Source organism: Neomonachus schauinslandi, chromosome 13, assembly GCF_002201575.2.
Source record: "Neomonachus schauinslandi chromosome 13, ASM220157v2, whole genome shotgun sequence".
Classification (NCBI taxonomy): domain Eukaryota; kingdom Metazoa; phylum Chordata; class Mammalia; order Carnivora; family Phocidae; genus Neomonachus; species Neomonachus schauinslandi.
The window spans coordinates 82,709,932-82,730,197 of NC_058415.1; positions in this window are offsets into that span (position 1 = coordinate 82,709,932).

Genomic DNA, 20,266 nt, shown 5'->3' on the forward strand with positions numbered 1-20,266 from the left:
GACTTGAAGAAAGTTTTGCGTCTCAAGCCGTTTATTTCCATAACAAGCATGTTTCATCTTCAAAGCCCTTTACAAGTCATAATTAATCTTCACAACACCTTAGTGAGGTGGGTGCATGGCATTACCCGGGTTTTATAGGCCAAGGTGGCCCAGGGGAGGCCTTTGGATGGTCTGGCAGGCCAGCCTCAGATTTCCCAATCCTAAACCAGGCCCACTCGATTAATCTTCAGAAAATGTTTCCTGATGTGAAGAAAGGTGGGTGGGAAGAAGAGGGACACATGCAGAATGTAAGCCCTGGTGTTGTTGTCATTTAAATATGTTTCATTTTATTGGGATTATACACGGCTGGTTAATTTCATTTAACTAACCAGGAGTAATGGTAACTCTATTTGTATAAATACATTCGGCATTTCCAAGGGCCTTTCGTATGCAGTATCTCAGGTGATCCTACAACAATCATTTCAGTCAACACACATTTATTGAGTACCTACTTTGTGCCAGGCTCTGAGAGTCCTGGGGATGGAGTAGGGAGGCCTGCCCCCACTGGGCGTGCAAGAGTACAAGCAGCCCTACAAGGGAGGGTTGCTCTTATTTCCCCTAACCCCTTTTCTTTTTAACGGATGATAAACAGAGGCTTAAGTTCATAGACTTAAGGTAGTAGAAGTTGAACTCAGTCCGGGTTTGACTGACCGCATTGCTTCTGTTCTAGCCAAGTACAAAGATGCTCATCACAGTATTGTTTAAAATGGCAAAGAATTGGAAGCAACCTGTATGTCCAGTGATAAGGAAAATGGATACTTAAAATGTGGGAAATGCACGAGATGACATATTACACCAAAGGGAATGCCTTCCATCTCCTCACAGACAATGTCAAAAGAAAAAAGTAAGAAGTAGGATTAGATGTTCAATGATATCACTTCCATAGAATTTTAGAAGCACACTCAAAGCAATGCTATATATTTACATATGTGTGAATAAAGTTACAGAAGATGGACTGAAAGAACACGTCTAGATACACAAAGGTGGGTGCCTCGGGGAGAGGGGCAGGGTTATGAATGAAGGGTAGCAGCCCAAAAACCTAGGGTTGGGGGTCATGCTAGATGAAGACAGTGGGGTGTCACAAATCAAGGCACCTGGCCAAATAGACTCAATTCACGCATGTGAATTGAGACTTGAGACCCTTCTTAGGGTCCCTATTTTGTCTATTTTAGGGTCCCTCGAAAACCAATAACATCACAAGACACACACACCGTCTGCTCTTTCACAGGCTATATTCTCTCCCCTCAATCTCAGTGTTGCAATTGCCTGTCGAACTTGAACCAGCCAAAAATCTAAATGAAAAACAGGAACAAAAAGAGCAAAATTTAAAACCAACTCGAGAAGTGAACAGTGTCTGTTTGGGCTGCAAGTGGGTGCTGTCGAGTGTGTGTGTCAGCCGTCTCGGAGCACAGACCAGCAGCAGCTGAGCTGTGAGCGCTTCTGTGGCTGGGCCCGTCCCGCGGGCCAGGTCAGCCGCGAGGCCACCGAAGCCCGGGGGACAGCAGGGGGAAAGCGTGGTCGGAAGGTGCCCACAGAACCTCGCTTATCGACTTCTCAAAGCCACACTCGCCTGCTTCCTTGTTGGTTCCCTGCCACGACATGATCGATTCTTACAGATATGTTTTCTAGGAGTTGAGTTGTGCCAGGCAAACCAAGCCAAAGCAGCCTCATTTCCATGTGTGGTCGGGGTGGATTGGGGGAGGCTGTAGGCAGAGTGCTTCTGGATTTCAGCAAGCCGCTTGGAGGAGTGTCTCGCCTACCTGGACCTCCCTAAAACACAAGTCTGACCTGGCCCTCCTCTGCTAGAACCTACAACTCCACATTGCCCATTAAGATTGGGACCTCCTCAGCTGTGCATGTGAGGCCTTTGATGATCTGGTCCCTACCACACCTGCCAGCCTCCTAGCCTGGGGCTCTTCCCCGCCCTCTCCTTCCCAGCTGTCCTGACAAACGGCAGTTCCACGGTGCATCCTCACTCCCCTTCCTCCAGGATCTCACCTAGGCTGCCACTGTCCCCCCCTGGAATGCCGCCCTTCCCTGCCTTGTTCCCATGGTTATTCTGCCCTCCGCTTCAGGCTCAGGTAAGCGCTGCTTCCCCACAAAACTTCTCAGACCTCTCCCCTTCTCCTGCTCCACCCAATCAACAATTGACACATCAACTCAATCAGTTACTTCATATAAAACGCTTAGGACAGTAAGCATTCAGGTGCCTTGGATGTGCCTTGAAATTCAGAATTTTTCAGATTTTGTAAAATGTATAAAGCTCCTATACCATAGTTTATAGAAGAGCTTGAGCAGAATATGGAGCAGGTCCCCATAATAAAGCTCATTAATGTTTCTGCAGTAACTGCACGAATATTCACACACTAAACGAAGAACTATAAATAGCTTCATGTCGGGTTAAGGAAGGTTTTGCCACTAAACTGCTGAAAGAAAATGTTGGCGTGTTGGTGGTGTTTTTTGGGACCTTTAGGGTTTTTGAATCATGGGCCTGGATAATGATGATGACGACGATGATGATGATGGGTCCATCTCTTGTTCCATCAATGTAATAACAAACTTTAGGACTAATACAAGCACTTGCTATTCACTAAGAATTATGCAAAGCAATTGACATAAGTGATCTCATCCTTATGCCTCCGTGAAGTAGGAAGAGGCTCAGTAACTCGCTCTAGTAAATGGAACAGCTGGGACTTAAACTCGCAGGCTTTCTGATGCCACAGCCCACACTCTTAGCCCCACCCAGAACTGCAGTTCCTTGCTGCACTTTCTATCAGGGTACTTATCTCCTTTTGCTGCAATTCATTCTTTATGAGTTTCTCTCTCCAGCTTGGCTGGGAGTTCCTCAAATGTGGGGACGGGAGCTGATCTATCGCTGCCTGTGAATGAATGAATGAATGAATGAATGAATGAATGAATGAATGAATGAATGAAATTCCTATGCACAGGATGGTGAAATGCTGTGAGCTTGCTAGGACTCCCTTGGCAGGCTGTGTCACACGTGAATGAGAAATTCATGCACCAACCATGTTTGCACACCCAACTGCTCAGAGTCCTGGAGTCAGACAAAGAAATCAAGCCAGAGTCCCTGCCTTCAAGGGGTTCACAGTCTAAGAGGAGAGACAGAACGCATTTCTGTGCCACTGAAACATGAGATTAAGGTAAGAGAAACATCACATTAGGAACTCAAAGGTGGAGAGCCAATCCCCCTGGGGATCCCAGAGGGCCTCAGGGATGTATCCATTAGCTATTTTTGTCTAACAAACTATCCCAAACCTTAGTGACTTAAAACAATTTCTTTAGCTCCTGAATGTATGGGTCAACTGGGCACTTCTGCTGATCCGAGCCAGCCTTGGCTGACTCCCTACCTGCTCCCTCAAGACAACCATTTTCCTGACCTCTAACACTATATATTCATTTTGCTTATTTTTGAACTTGACACAGATGGAGTCTGGCTTCCTTCACTGAACATTCTGTTAGTAAGATTTATTCATGTTCTTGCTTGTAGCAATGATGTATTCTTTCTTGTTCCTCTATAGTAGTTCCTTATACAGAGTTATCACAATCTACGTATCCATTCTGTTCTTAATGGATATTTGGGTCATTTCTAGTTGGGTGAACATGAAAAAGGCTGTTATGACTTTTCTTTTATGGTGGCATAATGGACATATTTACCATTTTTGCCACTTTTAATTATACAGTTTGGGTCATTAAACACATTCGCATAGTTGCACAACCATCATACTATTCATTTCCAGAATTTATTTTCCTTCCCAAACCGAAACTCTGAGCCCATTAAAAAATAACTCCCCACTCTCACCTCCCCAGCTGCCAGTAACCATCATTCTACTTTATGTCTCTGAATCTACGAACATTTTTATACATATATCTTGGTGCATATATGTCCACATTTCTGTTACTAAATACTTAATAATGGCTATGTTAGGTGTACATGGGATCAGCTTTTGAAGATAATGCCAAATAGTTTTCTAAAATGGTTGTGCCAGTTTATACTCCCACCAGCAGAATGCAAGAGTTCATTGCTCCACATCCTCACCAAGACTTGACAGTGTCAGATTTAAAAAAAAAAAAAAAAAGATTTGTTTATTGGGGCGCATGGGTGGCTCAGTCGGTTAAGCGTCTGCCTTCGGCTCAGGTCATGATCCCAGGGTCCTGGGGTAGAGTCCCGCATCGGGCTCCTTGCTCATCGGGGAGCCTGCTTCTCCCTCTCCCTCTGCCCCTCCCTCCCACTCACGCTCTCTCTCTCTCACACATAAATAAAATCTTTTAAAAAATAAATAAATACAGAGAGACTAAGAGAGAGAGAATGCACCTGTTATGGGGAAGGAGGGGTAGAGGGAGAGAATCTCAAGCAGACTCCACACTGAGCATGGAGCCTGACATGGAGCTGGATCCCAGGACCCTGAGATCATGACCCCAGCCAAAATCGAGAGTCAGATGCTTAAATGACTGAGCCACCCATTGCCCTGACAGAGTCAGATTTTAAAATCTTAGCCATTCAGATGGGTGTGGGATGGTATCTCGCTATGATGGTGATTTCCACCTCCGTGACTTCTTTATTTTTGAAGATTTAAAAAAAATTTTTTTCAAGTAACCTCTGTGCCCAATGTGGGGCTCAAACTCACAACCCCAAGATTAAGAGTTGCATGCTTCACCGACTGAGCCAGTCAGGCACCCCTCCACCTCCGTGATTTCTAATGATGCTGACTACCTTGTCATATGTTCATTGGCCATTTGGATTTCTGCTTTTGTTAAGTGTCCTGTTAAGGTTTTGGCCCAGTTTTCTATTGGATTATCTGTGTTTTTCATATTGATTTGCAGAGCTCTTTATATATACTAGATAGAAGTTCTTCTCTAGATAAATGCATCGCAAATACTCTCTGTTTGTGGCTTGCTTTTTACTTTCTTCATGATGTGTTTTGATGAACAGGAGTTCTTCATTTTAGTGAAGTTCAATTTATCAATATTTTTCTTTATGGGGAAAGTTTTTGTGTCCTGTTTAAAAAATCTTTGCTAACCCAAGTTCATGGAGATAGCCTCCTTTGTTTTCTTGCAGAAGCTTCAGTGTTTTATCTCTCACATTTAGATCTGAATAAAAGCTCCTTTCGTCTGTGAATTTTCTGACACCTCTGCGCCCAGCTCCCTTCTCTTTCCCCCCAGTGTGCTCCAACACCTCCGCTCCTTACTCTGTCCTGGCTGATGGAGGAGGAAGGAGAGGATGTCCTCCTCTCTTGGTTGGCAACGGAACTCAGGACCCAGGTTGGGGGACAGAGTGGGGAGGGAGATGCTGGCTGGGCTAGCAACAATTACAGCTGTACCCGCTGCCTGCAACCCACTTTAGGCTAGGAACTTCTCAGCAGGGAAACCAAGGCTGTTCTTCCTCAAAGAGACGCTCCTTTCCCACTCCAACCCAGTGGATTCCCCTATGCTGTGCAGAGCACTAGGCATATATTTTTTGCAGGTGCTATATAAACAGTTTGAGTCACCCAAAATCAGCCAGTCAGCATCATTTTGGTGGCCTAATCTCGAAAGATTCTGCGAAAATTCCACATTCGCCACCAGGAATCATTTGCTTGCTAGGCCGCCTTCCTGGAACCGGAGTCTGTCCAGCCCCACAGAGGCACAAGTCCTGAATCTCTTCAGGCCTCTGATTAAGGGAGAGAAATGGATTCCATGGTCCACAAATTTCTAGCCCGAGCTCAGGGTATCCCAGGAAGATGACACAGCCAGCCTAGCCAGTGCCAGCCAGCAGAAGGGGGCTTAGACAATGTCAAGGCATTCCAAAGCACGGGGACCTGCTGAGGACAGCAGCAGAGCAGGGCCTACGGAGAGTTCTGGGTACCGTCACACCAGAGGGCGATCAGGGTACCCCGGTAGGCTTTTCCTGATCAAACCTTCACAGTTCAGTTCCTCTCTCCTGTTTATCTTCCCCTGGATTCTGTGTCACCCAAAAGTCCCATTGTCCAGTTGAATTCTTGGACTCCTTGCTTTCTAGCTCCTAAGAAGTCACGGCCTCATTTCGATGTCCGCTTGGGGTAAATGTGGCCTACTTCCCTCCCCTCCCCTTCTCCTCTCCATCCTACCTTCTCTTTCTTCTTTCACTCTCCATCACTCTCTTTCTCTGTCCTCCCTTCTTTCCCTCCTCATTTATCTGTCCTGCTTCCCCTCTGCTCTCCTCCTCCTCCCCCCAGCAGACACACACACTCACACGCGTGCGCTTTGAGCCCTGCAACCCCCAGAGCCCTCCCGGCTCAGCCCTTCTCCTGGGCAGGCGGGCAGGCGTGCAGAACATATGTGGTGCCAGGAACAAGCAGAGCTTGGTGGATGTGGCGTGGCAGCCTGGTAACCATTTGTTTTCACCTGGTCCTCACGCTGCTAACGTGTTGGAGCATCTCCATGCTTTAACCCTCTTGCTGCCGGTCGCACAGTCTTGGAGGAAAAGAGACAGAAGGGAGAAGAGTATATGGGAGAGCCTTTGCGGGGCCCCCGTTTATTTATCCATTCCTTCACTCGGCAACCACTGACCAAACCCTACCCTGTCCTTCACAGGGCCTGGCTGGGCTCAGGCGAGGCAGAGGTGAAATGGGCTCAGTCCAGCCTGAGAGGAGCAGCTCATAGTCTAAGGAGGGAGACACACAGAAAAAGTTCAAATCCAGCCTGATACACACAGCGATGGAGGGAGGAGAAGGCGCTAGACACCAAGGGGGGCACCTACCCCAGTTTCAGGGTCAGTGATCCTTGCTGGAGGAGATGTTGCTGGAGGAGGTGTTGTGAAGGTCAATGTGAAGGAGAAGTAGCAGCTAGCTGGGTGAGGAAGGGGGACAGAACATTCTAGGCAAAAGAAACAGCAGATGGAAAGTCATAGAAGCTTAAGAGAGCTTCCAGGAAACTATTCAGAATGACAGTGGGGTGTGTGTGTTTGGAGTGGCGGTGGAGGATATAATAGGAAATGAGTCTCGAGAGGAAGGCAAGGGCCAGGTCAGAGGACCCAGAATGCCAGGCTAAACAGCCACTACTTTATTCTAAAGGCCATTAACAGGGAGTGGTAGAGTCAGGTCTGTGTTTTCGAAAGATCCCCACGGCTTGAGAGTACCGGAGGAATGGGAAGGGGAGAAGTGGGAAGCAGGGTGAGCAGAGAGGGAGGATCTTCTGGCTTTCTCTGGTGCCGTTGCCCCTCCAGTGGGGACCGTGGGCCCCCTTCCATCAACCTCTGCCTCCACCTCAGGCTTAGTGTGCCAGAGACTAGCTCAGTGGCCTGCAAGGCTCAGCCCACAGCCCACCAGGCTGCCAGACTTGTCTTGACCAGGATGGGGTGGGGGGGGAGGGGCCCAACAGCCCCGCCCCTTGGGCAGGTGAGGCCCAGGAGCAGTCTGGCCATCACCCATCTGATACCCATGCATCTGGGGGAAGCTCTGAGGCCCCAGGTGCCCCCTCGGCTCAGCTTTTACGCACCCACCTGCTGGCTGAGAGTCACCTTGGTAGGAACGCCTCAACATCTGGATTCAGACCACAGAAGGACCTGGGCAGTGGTATTATGTATTGTAGGGGCTTACGAGTTAATCCAAGTGAAGGGCTTACAATAGTGCCTGATATATAATAAACTCACAATATTATCTTCTTACTTGCATTTCTCACATGAATTGTATTTTTCCTCTGGTTTGAAGCTGGCTATGGAAGCCAAAACCCATTGAATAGTGCCCTGAGACCCAGTTTGAATGCAAGAACCCCCAGCCTCCATATACTCCAACCAAGTATTGGATGGCAGGATTACACCTATGACATTTCACAATCAAGACTATCTGGGGAGTGAGATGTGGATTTTGTTCGGTGAATTGTTCAGCTGATTTTCACACTGGGTGACAGCCATGAGTCACTTCTAGATTGGAGTAGGTCACTCGTTTATTCAGTCAACAAACCCTGGTACCTTCTCTGTGGCGGAGGCAGATGCCGAGGGAAGCACACTGAAATCACCACTTCTTATCAACATGCAGACATGTTACCAGATTCTCCTAGGTGGGTGATGTAAGCAAACTCCACTTCCTTGCAAGAAGAGCCAAGAGCAAAATTGTTTCTCCTCTTCCAGCAATTCCATACCATGCTTCCAGGTCTGGCAAAGGCATTCCCTCTATTTAGAACCAGCGAGTAGTAGCTTTCCAAGAAAATTCTAATGTAGCATTTCACTTAATCTGCAAACGACCCTGTGAGGAAGACATGATTATATCCTTCCCACAGAAGAGGAAACTGAGACCCAATGATCCACACAGATCCCCGGCCACAGACGGGCAGAGCCAGGATTAGAACCCACTTCTCCCCAACTTTGAAGTTCACATTCTGTTCACTGTACCATACTGAATTTTATGGACTTTTCCACTCCCTAATTACTGTGATTCTAGGCTCAGGTGGAAGGAAATGTGCCTTCTAGAAGAAAGATTCCACTCTGAATAAGCCTTGATTCTGGATGGCTGGAGAGTCTCACGAATGATGAGCATCGGATTTTCCCCCCAAATCTTTATTTTTTGTCTTTTTACCAAGGTAATGTGTGTCTATTTTTAACAATTCAAACATTACCGGAATGTTTAAAAGTGAAACAGGTATTCCCCTCCCCCAAAATAACAGCTGTGAACAATATGGAACATATTCTCCCTGTCTCTTCCCGTGCAAATATTAATAACACACACAAATAACATAATAATTGTTAGCATTACAGAAATGGAGTATACCATACACCTTTTTTTTTTTAAGATTTTATTTATTTATTTCACAGAGAGAGATAGCAAAAGCAGGAACACAAGCAGGGGGAGTGGGAGAGGGAGAAGCAGGCTTCCAGCAGAGCAGGGAGCCCGATGCGGGGCTCGATCCCAGGACCCTGGGATCATGACCTGAGCCGAAGGCAGACGCTTAACGACTGAACCACCCAGGCGCCCCTACCATACACCTTTTTAAAAAGTTTAACACCATATCAAGGACACCTTTTACTGTCACCTCACTTACTATGCCTCATTCTTTTTAATAGATTGTTGTAGACTGTATGTTGGTGTTCCCCAAATTCATAGGGCGAAGCCTAATCCCCACTGGTGAGGTGAACCTTTGAGAGGTAGTTAGGTCATGAGGATAGGGCCGTAATAAGTGGGGTTAGTGCCCTTATTAAAGGGGCCCCAGAGAGCTCCCTCACCCCTTTCTGCCATGTGCAGACCCAGCAAGACGACAGTCCTCTGTGAACCAGAAAGTGGACTCTCGCCAGACACCAAATGTACCAGCGCCCTGATCTTGGACTTCTCAGCCTCCAGAACTGTGGGAGAGAAATGTCTGTGGTTTATAAGTCACTCAGTCTGTGGTATTTTGGCTGCAGCAACCCTAACGGACTAAGACATAGGTGCACGAGAATCCAAAGTGTGGATGGACCACGGTTTCCCTCCCACTACCCTGTGGATAGAGATTTGGGCAGCTGCCTATGTTCGGTTACAAAATCATTGCTTGCACCTTGACCCATATGCCTTGCGCTGCTCACTTAAAGTACTTGGTATCATCTCAACTAAGGATTTCTGTGAATGGCTGTTCAACGTTTCTCTCCCCACCTAAGCTCTGAGACTTTTAAGGCATCCTGCGGGATCATGACTGCATGTTCATGAAAATATCCTTAGCGCCTAGTTCAGGGCCTTGCCCGTAGGTAGTAGGACCTCAATAGTTCATTTGGGAGGAAGAGGGAAAGGAAAGACTTCCTGGAGGGATCAAAGCATACCTGCGTTGGCTTCTGCAGGGCACGTTCCTAAGGAGAAACACCAGGTCACAGGATATGCATTTTCAAAGCATGTTTATAGGCTGCAAAGTCTTCCTCTGGAAAAAGTGAACCAGTGTGAGGGAACGAGAGAGCTGGTTTCCCCACACTGCAAGGAAGACACTTTTGGGGGGATACGGGAGTATAGTCTCTTCTTCCTCCCGTTCAGGGGATGGGGAAGCCAGGGATGAATCTTCCCCATGCTACCCTTGTGGAGTTTTCACCTGCTACTGAGAGAAGAAAGCAAATATGAGGCTGCTCGGGCCGCCCGCAGGGCAGTCACCCCCCTCCTGCCCACCCCCCACCCCGCACATGCAGCCCCGCCCGCCCCAGGCCGCGCGCCACCCTGCCCGCAGCCCCTTGGCCTCCAGCTGCCTGGCAGCCAGCAGTTAAAGGAGCGGCCTTTGAAGTTCTATGCCCGTCCTGCCCCTTCGGTACGGCTGCCCCGCACCCTCTCCGCAGAGGAACAACTGGAGCAGCACCCAGTCTTGCTTTAAAACCGGGGATTACTGGCGCCTGGGTGGCTCAGTTGGTTAAGCGACTGCCTTCGGCTCAGGTCACGATCCCGGAGTCCTGGGATCGAGTCCCGCATCGGGCTCCCTGCTCAGCGGGGAGCCTGCTTCTCCCTCTGACCCTCCCCCCCTCTCATGTGCTCTCTCTCTCTCTCATTCTCGCTCTCTCAAATAAATAAATCTTTAAAACCGGGGATTACGCCACAGCTGCACGGGGCTGGGAGCTCAGGCGGCAAGCAGCCCGGAGCCAGGGCTGAGGTGAGCCAGGAGACGGCCCGCCCGCCCAGACTGTCCTCTCACCCGAGGGATGGCTCCGCGGGGTCTGCGCGCGTGCGTGTTGAGGATGTCATCGCCCTAGACGTGCAGACACCTCATGGCCTGCTCTGCGGCAGCACCCACCCCCAACCTCTAAGGAAGCCATGGGGGGCGCCTGCCGGGCTCGATCGGTTAAGCGACTGCCTTCAGCCCAGCTCATGATCCTGAGGTCCAGGATCGAGTCCCGCATCGGGCTCCCTGCTCAGCGGGGAGTCTGCTTCTCCCTCTGACCCTCCCCCCTTCGTGCTCTCTCTCTCTCTCTCTCTCATTCTTTCTCTCAAATAAATAAATAAAAAATCTTAAAAAAAAAATAATAAGGAAGCCATGGGAAGGCCAAGAGGGTCAAGGCCTGTGGCTTGGTTGGTGGGCAGGAAGCAGCTATATGCCCTCCTCCTCCAGGCTGCCCCCCACTCTTAGATAAGGTGTCACATTTTACCCTTCCCTCATTCATTCAGCGGATAAGAACTGAGCAGCTATTATGTGCCAGGCACTACTCAGGGTTCTGGTGACATCGCCGGGATTAAGCCAGATAAATTCTCTGCACTTGTGAACTTTGTATCTTAGAAGGAGGGAGCAGACCGTAGGACCATCAGCAGATCAGTGAGCTAAGTAACATCCGATGGAAAGGGTTTTGAGCAGAATAAAACAGAGAGTGCTCTGAAGAGAGCAGTGGAGAATTCCTTTGGACTAGATAGTCAGGGAAGGCCTCCTGGAGGAGGTAGCATTTGAACTGGGGCTAGAATGAGGAGAGGGAACCAGCCCAGTGATGAACTGGAAATACAGCGTTCCAGGAGGGCATGACAGGTGCCAAAGCCCAATGAACTTGCTGCTTTAGTTGTCTGAAAGATGAACAGAACTGGACGTGGTGGGCCAGGGTCAGATCAGGCAGGGCCTGGTAGGCCGTGGAAAAGGGCTTGGATTTTTTTTTTTTTTTAGTTTTATTTTATTTTATTTTTAAATTTTTTTAAAAGATATTTTATTTTTATTTATTTGAGAGAGAACGAGAGAGAGAGAGCAGAGTGAGTGAGAATACGAGTTGGGGCAGAGGGAGAGGGAGAAGCAGACTCCCCTCCGAGCAGGGAGCCTGAGGCAGGACTCGATCCCAGGACCCTGGGACCATGACCCAAGCTGAAGGCAGACGCTTAACCGACTGAGCCACCCAGGTGCCCTAATTTTATTTTTTTAAAGATTTTATTTTTAAGTAATCTCTACACCCAACATGGGGCTCGAGCTCACATCTCCGAGATCAAGGGTTGCATGCTCTACTGACTGAGCCAGCCAGGCGCCCCTGGATTTTATTTTAAATGCAGTGGGAAGTCATTTCCTACCTTGTATGCAACTTATTGGACATTGACTCATTTACTCATTCATTCAATCAGTCAGTTGGCTAGTTAGTTAACAATCCTTTTCTGAAGACAAGCACAGGGAATGAAGATACAGAGATGAATGAGAGACAGTCCTAGCCCTTGCAAAGCTTATGGCCTAGTGGGTGAATACAGTGTGGACACAGCTACTTACAGACCAAAGGGATAAGCAGAGGAATATTCAAGGTGCTGGGAACCCAGAGCAGGGAGCATGTGTTTCTGAAGTGGGAGGATCAGGGAAAATCTCCAAGAATACATGATATATTTGAGCTGAATCTTGAAACACCAAGCACTATGCTGGCACATTGAGGTGCTCAGTATATATTTATGAAATGAAAGAAGGAAAGGGAGGGAGGAAGAGAAGGAAGAAGGAAGGATGGGAATTTGCCAAGTGCTAAAGAGAGAAAGGGCAGAAGGAACTGTGTGTGCAGACTTTTGGCAGCATAACAGTGTGAAGAAGGGGTAACGGAGCCTGCTAGGAGTCCCCGGGGACCCCTCAGAGGTAACACAGGGGCAGAGCACTTCCCACCTCCTGTTCTGGGCTCCTACCATGCATGCCACATAGTAGGTGCACAGTAAATGTTGGTGGCTGTGGTGGTATTTAATGCTACTTGCTAAATATTTCCAACTCTCTGCTTTCAAGGCACATGCTAGGATTGCTCTTCTCTGCCAATATGTAAAATTAGGTAGGGTTATGTGACTTGTCTTGGCCACTGAAATATGAGCAGAAATGACGTCACCTCTGAACAGAAGCTTTAAGAGCTCGTGAGCGATTTGTGGTGTTGGCTTTTCTCTGCCTCAGCAATCATAGAATCACAGAGAAGGAGCCTTCCTCAGCTTGGTTCCCTGAGAGAGAACACTGTAGAGAAGAGGTCCCCAGCCACCCTGCAGTGTGCACCCAGAAGGAGCCACTGAAAATTAGGGGTGGTTGTTACTGCAGCAGAACCTATATATCCTAACTTCTGGAATCAATAAGGAAGTGGAGCAGAGCTAAGGGAAGGTTTCTGACTTTGGACAGAGGCACAAGGTCCCTTCAGAAGTTATGAGTGTGATGAAGCTGGCAAAGAATAACTCATCCTGAAGCCCATTAAAAACATTTCTTGAATGGGCGCCTGGGTGGCTCAGTTGGTTAAGTGGCTGCCTTCGGCTCAGGTCATGATCCCAGAGTCCTGGGATCGAGTCCCACATCGGGCTCCCGGCTCAGCGGGGAGCCTGCTTCTCCCTCTGACCCTATCCTCTCTCATGCTGTTTCTCTCTCGCTCGCTGTCTAATAAATGAATAAGTAAAATCTTTAAAAAAAAAAAAAAAGAAAGAAACATTTCTTGAAGAAGAATCTTGGGGCCTCGCTCTTAATTTAGCCAGTCAGAGGGACCTGGAGTCTCCCTCCAGCCATGCTGCCCTCCCCTGCAGCTTTTGCTTCTCTTCTTTCCCAGGGACAGCATTTTGGGCCTCCCAGGACCACATCCATGACCTTTGTCCATCCCATTGGGTCATTTGTTCTTTTCCAAGCAGTTCTTATGACCTAGTTTGTACTAGACCCTGTGCTAGGGACAGAGAGATAGAGATTCAGGTGGAGGTAGAGGTAGAGATGAGAGATAGAGGCAGGAGGAGAGAGAGAGAGACAAGGTGTCCCAGCAGGAGAGATTGAATGGGCTTCCCTGATGTCTAAACTGGGTACTGAAGAATGGGCCAGAGTTCACCAAATAGGAAAAGAGCGGGAAGGGTATCTCAGGCCGCTGGATCAGCATGCACAGTAGCACAGAGCTATGGAAGAGCAGTGAGGCTCTCCGGTGGGGCTAGGTGGCAGGGGCGGGGGATGGGTGGTAGGGAGTTAAGCGCGGAGAGCTTGGGAAAAGTCTTGCATGCCAGGCAAGTATTTGGACTTTATCCTAGCATCAGTGGGGAGCCAGGAAAGGTTTTTGGGCCAAGGGACTGGGTGAGAGCTGAGTGTGGCTGTGAGAAGTACCTGCTGGGTGTCCCCCAGCTCCCTCTTTCCACCTTGGTCTCTGGCAGTGCAACCCCAAAGAGACCAGTCCCTGTGGTGTTTCCAGTCTCTCCTGAAAGAGACTTAGTGACCCCCTGAAGACCCCACTACCTGCCTTTCAGATTACAACAAAGCCCAGCCTTTGCCCAGATGATAGGATCTTTGCCCCCTCCCCTTATCTAGACAGGGGCTTTTTAAACAAACAGAAAATCTCGACAGATGTAAATAAAGGATCTAGAGCCCACAGACCCTGATTCAAGCCCTCGTCCACCAGTTTCCAGCTAGATGACTTTGGCAAGTGAAGTAACTTCTATGAGCCTCAGTTTCTTCATCTGTAATGTAGGACCGACAATTGTATCTATCTCTTGATGCTGTAAAGAGAAATAGTCCAAGGAAAGAACTTAGCTAGGTGCCTGGCACACAGTAAGGGTCGACAATGGTAGATGTGATTATTATTAACAAAGTGTGACATCATGGGGGACAAGAGTGACATTTAATGTCTGTGCAAAATTGAGAGGGAGGGAATGTTACATATTCCTGGTTACTTTGTAAACTTTTGGGACTCTTAAGCTTGCCTCCAGCATGCCTTAAATCTCCTTGAAGCTCCCTCATTTCCCTGTGTCTTGCTGGGAGGGGGGAGGGGGGACAGACTAGTGAGGTAGATGGAAGGTCTGCATCAGGGACATCTCCCTGATGTGTCTGTGTCACTCTGGCTATAAACTCTGGGACCAGGGATGGGCAGCTTTGATGTGCAGCTACAAAGGTCCATCTGCCCCTCCCTGAGATGGCCCTGTCTGTGTAAGGGAGGACAACCCCACCCATTTTGGAGGATGTCTTTAATAAAGGGTGTGGGAGATGCTGGGTGTGTTCCAGAAAGTCCTGAAGGCTGCTTCTAGGAATGAGACCGGTTAATGTGAGCACAAAACAGACTTGGAGCTTTGGTCACACCCAAGTCCTTTGACTAACTGGAATCCATTTTTCCCTCAGGCCCAAAGACGAGGGAGCTAGCCTCGGTGTGGGCCTACCATCTGCGGGTGCTTCCACATCCAGAATCTCACCCAATCCCCTCAGCACCCTTGTAGGTCAGTCTCCTTGTCCCTGACTTACAGTGAGAACTCAAGGCTCAGAAAGGGTCAGCCACCCGTCACACAGCAATAAGGAGAAGAGCCAGAGAGGAAGCAAGGCCGACCTGACCCCAAACCCAGTGACATTTCTAGGAACTTAGGGGGATCGTGTCTTACATGCCTCCCGGGGCATCTCCTCTGTCAAGTTCAGCCCCATCCATGCTCTTCCCAGAGAGTAAATCTGGTGAGGTCACCTTCTCATCCTCACCTTCAGTCTGCTTAGAACCTGGCCATGGCCCCCTTGGCCTACAGCTGAACGCTTCCTTAGGATGGCGGCTCCCTACACCCTTCACTGGCTGGCGCCCACCCTCCCTCAGCCTCCTCCAGCCCCCAGCAGGTGCCCAGTCCTTCTGATGGCTTCATCATTCCTCTGCGGGGGGGCCCCCCATGCCTTTGTCCCCGCTTTTCCCTCTGCCTGCAGGACGTCCCTCCACTGAAATCTCTGCCTTTTCTCTCCTGGTGAGGCTCCCGCATCACCTTGTCTGGGGAGCCATCCTGGGGCCTCCCCCAGGGCCCCCCTACCACAGCTCTGTCATTGTCTGTTAGGTGCCTTTCTCTCCGATGGGGCCATAAAGTCTCTCAAGGCCAAGGTATTTATATGCTTCACACTGCTGGTTCCGGAGCTCATAGATCTCTTTTTTTTTTTTTTTTTTAAAGATTTTATTTATTTATCTGAGACAGAGAGAATGAGAGAGACAGAGAGCACATGAGAGGGGGGGAAGGTCAGAGGGAGAAGCAGGCTCCCTGCCGAGCAGGGAGCCCGATGTGGGACTCGATCCAGGGACTCCAGGATCATGACCTGAGCCGAAGGCAGTCGCTTAACCAACTGAGCCACCCAGGCGCCCTGGAGCTCATAGATCTCTTAAGCAGACATTAATCTCTGCACGTATTATTTTTCCCCTCAACAAAGGAGGCTTGAGGGCTTTGGTGAGGGCACATATTCCCAGGCGCATGGCATTTACCATTCACTAAGGCCCCACTATGACCCAGGTGCTGTGCCAAGCACTTTCTGTAGAATCTCTCATTGACTCCACACACCTTGTGAGGAAGAGCCTTTCATTGTACCCATTTTATCCATGAGAAAACTGAGTCCCGGAGAGCTTGAGCATCTCACCCAAGGCCTCTCCAGCTGCTTAGTGGCAAATCCTAGATCGTTAACCAAGTCTGAATGTATTCCTTTCAATATTTATTCAGTCATTCAAAATTCACGGAGGGCCTGCTCTGGGCCAAGGCTTGTCTGAGGCACTGGGGACACAACAATGAACACTAGATAAGGTCTGTGTGACTGCAAGTGTGTGTATGAGTGTGGGAGCATGTGAGTATATATGTGTGTGAGAATGAGTATGTACGTATGAGTCTCTAGGAGTGTATGTGTGGTGCAGGCTGTGGGTGGTGCCAGGGTGAGAATCAGGGAGGGCTTCCCGGAAGAAGTGATGTGTAAGCTGAGACCTAGGAATAAGTAGCGATTTGGTCAGCAAAGATGGGGTGTGGGGGCATCTCTGGGAGGGGAGCGGCAGAGGTGAAGGCCTGGGGAGAGAAAGAGCACAGTGGCTTGGGGGAGGAGGGAGGGCAGAGGCTGCTGAGACACGAGGCTGCAGAAGGAGGCAAGGGTCTGAGCATGGAGGGCCATCCCAAGAAAAGTCACTTTCATAGATTTTTTTTTTTAAAGATTTTATTTATTTATTTCAGAGAGAGAGAATGAGAGAGAGCACATGAGAGGGGGGAGGGGCAGAGGGAGAAGCAGACTCCCTGCCTAGCAGGGAGCCCGATGCGGGACTCGATCCTGGGACTCCAGGATCATGACCTGAGCTGAAGGCAGTCGCTTAACCAACTGAGCCACCCAGGCGCCCACTTTCATAGATTTTTAATGACTTAATCAGTTCAGTGCCCTACAGGGCAGGGCAGAGGATTTCTGTAGGTTCAATGCCAAGAGGATTTCCTGTGCCCCCAGGCCTGCTGCCTGTTCCTTTACTGGAAGACCAGAGAGGGGGGATGCAGAGGCTGGGAGGGAAGCAGCCCCAGCTCTCAGAAAGCTCCAGAGTGGAGGGGAGTGTCTGCTGAGTCCTAGGCCAGAAGCCAGAAGTTGGGTTTGGACTTTGGGGGCTGACCTGCTGTGTGGGCCTAGGCAAGCTGCTTTACCTCTCTGAGCCAAAAGTTATTCTGTGTGAAATAGACAAATACCCATGTAGGTGCCCTAGAAATGCTTGCCCCTTTACTTCCTCCTGGAGAAAGGAGCTTATTTTGCCCAAGAGGGCCAGCTCAGGATAGAATAAAACATTTATTGGACATGCTCTGATTCCTTGAAACTCCCAGCAGGCAGTTAAACACAGGGAGGAGAAGCTGTCCCGGGGACTTTCTAAGATAAAAGGGTGCCTGCCAGAAGGGTGGGCTCCCTACTGGCCTCTTAGACTCTCTTTGCCAGCCTCTGGGCTGGCTCTTCACCCTGCCCAGAGGTCAAGTCTGCCAAGGGCTTTGCACTCTGGCTCTGCACCAAAAGGAGTCTGACAAGGGGGCACTCTGTCACTTTAGGCTGCGCTCTGCGGGGCAAGTCACTTGCATGAGCACAGCGGTGAGGAGCGCGGGTGCAAGTTACTTCCTAGCTGTGAGGCCCGGGGTGTGTCTCTGTGAGACTCAGTTTCCTCATGGGGAAAATGGGAAAAATAATTACCACTGGCGATGGTGGCAAAGGACTAAATAGATGATGGATGAAATGCAGTTGGCATAGTACCTAGCGCACGGTGGGCACTCAATGAAGATCACATAGCACATTGTTCTTGTTTTTCGCCTTTGCCTTTTTGTCTAGGAAGACTTTTGATTAGAAATGGGGGGAGGGCATCTGGCTGGCTCAGTCGGAAGAGCATGCGACTCTTGATCTCAGGGTTGTGAGTTCAAGTCCCGCGTTGGATGTGGAGATGACTTAAAAATAAAATCTTAAAGGGACACCTGGGTGATGCAGTCGGTTGAGCATCTGACTCTTGGTTTCAGCTCAGGTCGTGATCTCAGGGTCATGAGATTGAGCCCCACTTTGGACTCTGTGCTGAGCACAGAAGCAGAGTCTGCTAAAGTTTCTCTCTCCTTCTCCCTCTGCACCCCCCCCCCCGCCCACCACCTTAAGCTCTCTCTCTCCTTCTTTATCTCTCTCAAATAAATAAATAAATCTTAAAATAAATAAATAAAATCTTTTTAAAAAATAGGGGCAACATCAGCTTTGGGTTTTTTTATGGTGGTAAAACATGCATAATGTAAAATGTATCATTTTAACCATTTTAAGTGTACAATTCAACAACATTAAGCACATTCATGCTGTTGTGCACCCCTCACCACCATCCATGTTCACTTTTTCATTTTCCCAATCTTAAACTCTGTCCACGTGAAGCAGTAACTCCCCATTCCCTGGCCCTCCCCAACCCCTGGTGATCACCATTCTATTTTTCATCTCTAGGAATTTGCCCATTCGAGGTACATCATGTAAGTGAAATCATACAGTATTTGTCCTTTTGTGTGATGGCTTCCGTCACTCAGCACGGTGTCCTTGAGGCTCATCCATGTCACAGCAGGTGTCAGAAGCTCCCTCCTTTGTAAGGCTGAGTAATATTCCACTGTATGTACAGACCATATTTTGTTTATCCTTTCACCTGTCAATGGACACTTGAGTTGCTTTTACCTTTTGGCTATTGTCAATAATGCTGCTGTGAACATGGGCATCCAGATATCTGTTTGAGCCTCTGCTTTCAGTTCTTTTGGGTATATACCTAGGAGTGGAATTGCTGGATCATATGGTAATTCTACGTTTCATTTTTATGTAGTGTGTTTTCAAGTCTCCATTTCTTCTGCTTAAACAGGGACCCCATGGCCAAATGGGAGCTCCTTCTCTACCCTCTCCATGCCCAGCACAGAGTGAATACAGGCTCTGCCCAGCACCAGGCTTTGGCACCCAACCCAAGGTTCCTCTGGGCCATGCTGACCTCCGTGGTGACGGTGTAGTTGGGGTGTTCCTGGCCCTCCACTGACACACAGCACCAGCCATCCCTTGCTGGGTAGCTCCTGCCTCTTGCTCTCACTTCTGGGAGGAATTTAGGAGCTGCCTCCTGGTTTCATGGAAATCCCTAGATGAAGCTGAATCATAGCCACCGTGGAGCACCACTGTCTTAAAGCACCACCAACCGGGAGGACTACCTCTTCCTGCTGACAGCCCAGGGGACTCCACTCCCTGGGCCTCATTGTCTTCCCAGCCCCACTGACCCTCCAGAGTTTGCACCCAAGCAGGTTAGTGTCCTAGTTACAATCATGGGCTTTGGGACCAGACAAATTTGGGCTGGACACATAGTTCTGGCAGCTGCTGGCTGTGTGACTTTGAGAAAGTCACTTCTCCCTCTGAGACTCAGTTTCTTCATCTCTAAAAGGGGACAGTAATAGACTCTGTTAATACGAAAATTGAGCTAATGCATTGAAACCACTGAGCCCTCTGCCTGGCACCATAAATGGAACTTTCATGACCAGGGTCATCCCCTGGTCAGCCATCAGACTGAAGGAGGTGGAGCTTCCAGATAGAGGGGACCTGGGATGGTGAGGCACTTCTGAGCAGGGTCCTCAGGGTCCCAGCTGAGGACACTTGGGAGCAGACTCTTCCTCCCTCCCATGTTGTAGGATTTCTTCTGCCCTTGCCCTGGGAGTAGACAAGTTTCCCAAAAGAGTCAGTGGCTCTGCACCTCTGCCCCTCTTTGCCCCCACATGCTGCTCTGGGGTGGCTCCTAGGGCTCCTAAGTCATAGTCAGCTGCATCTTGGCCTGTGCTGGCAGGGGGACCCTGCACTGCCTCCCTCCCAGCTATCCCTGCTCCGACCTGCAGGTTTCCAGTTTCCACGATGATAAACAGGATGATTCCAACACTTCCTATTCTTGTCTCCAATTGTCCTTAGAGTCTTTACCACTCCTCATCCCCGCTTTCAAACCCTCTCCTATGCTACTTCATATTAGCGGAAAGGCTTCACATGAAGTTAGAGAGCAGGTCAGCCCACCAAGCGTGGCAGATCCATAGGTCCCCCTCCCACATCACTGCCCTCTCCACTTCACTTGGGCTGACATTGGCCGTGTCTCCCTGGTGAGCTGACGCTGCTGGTGTTCTGGAACCAG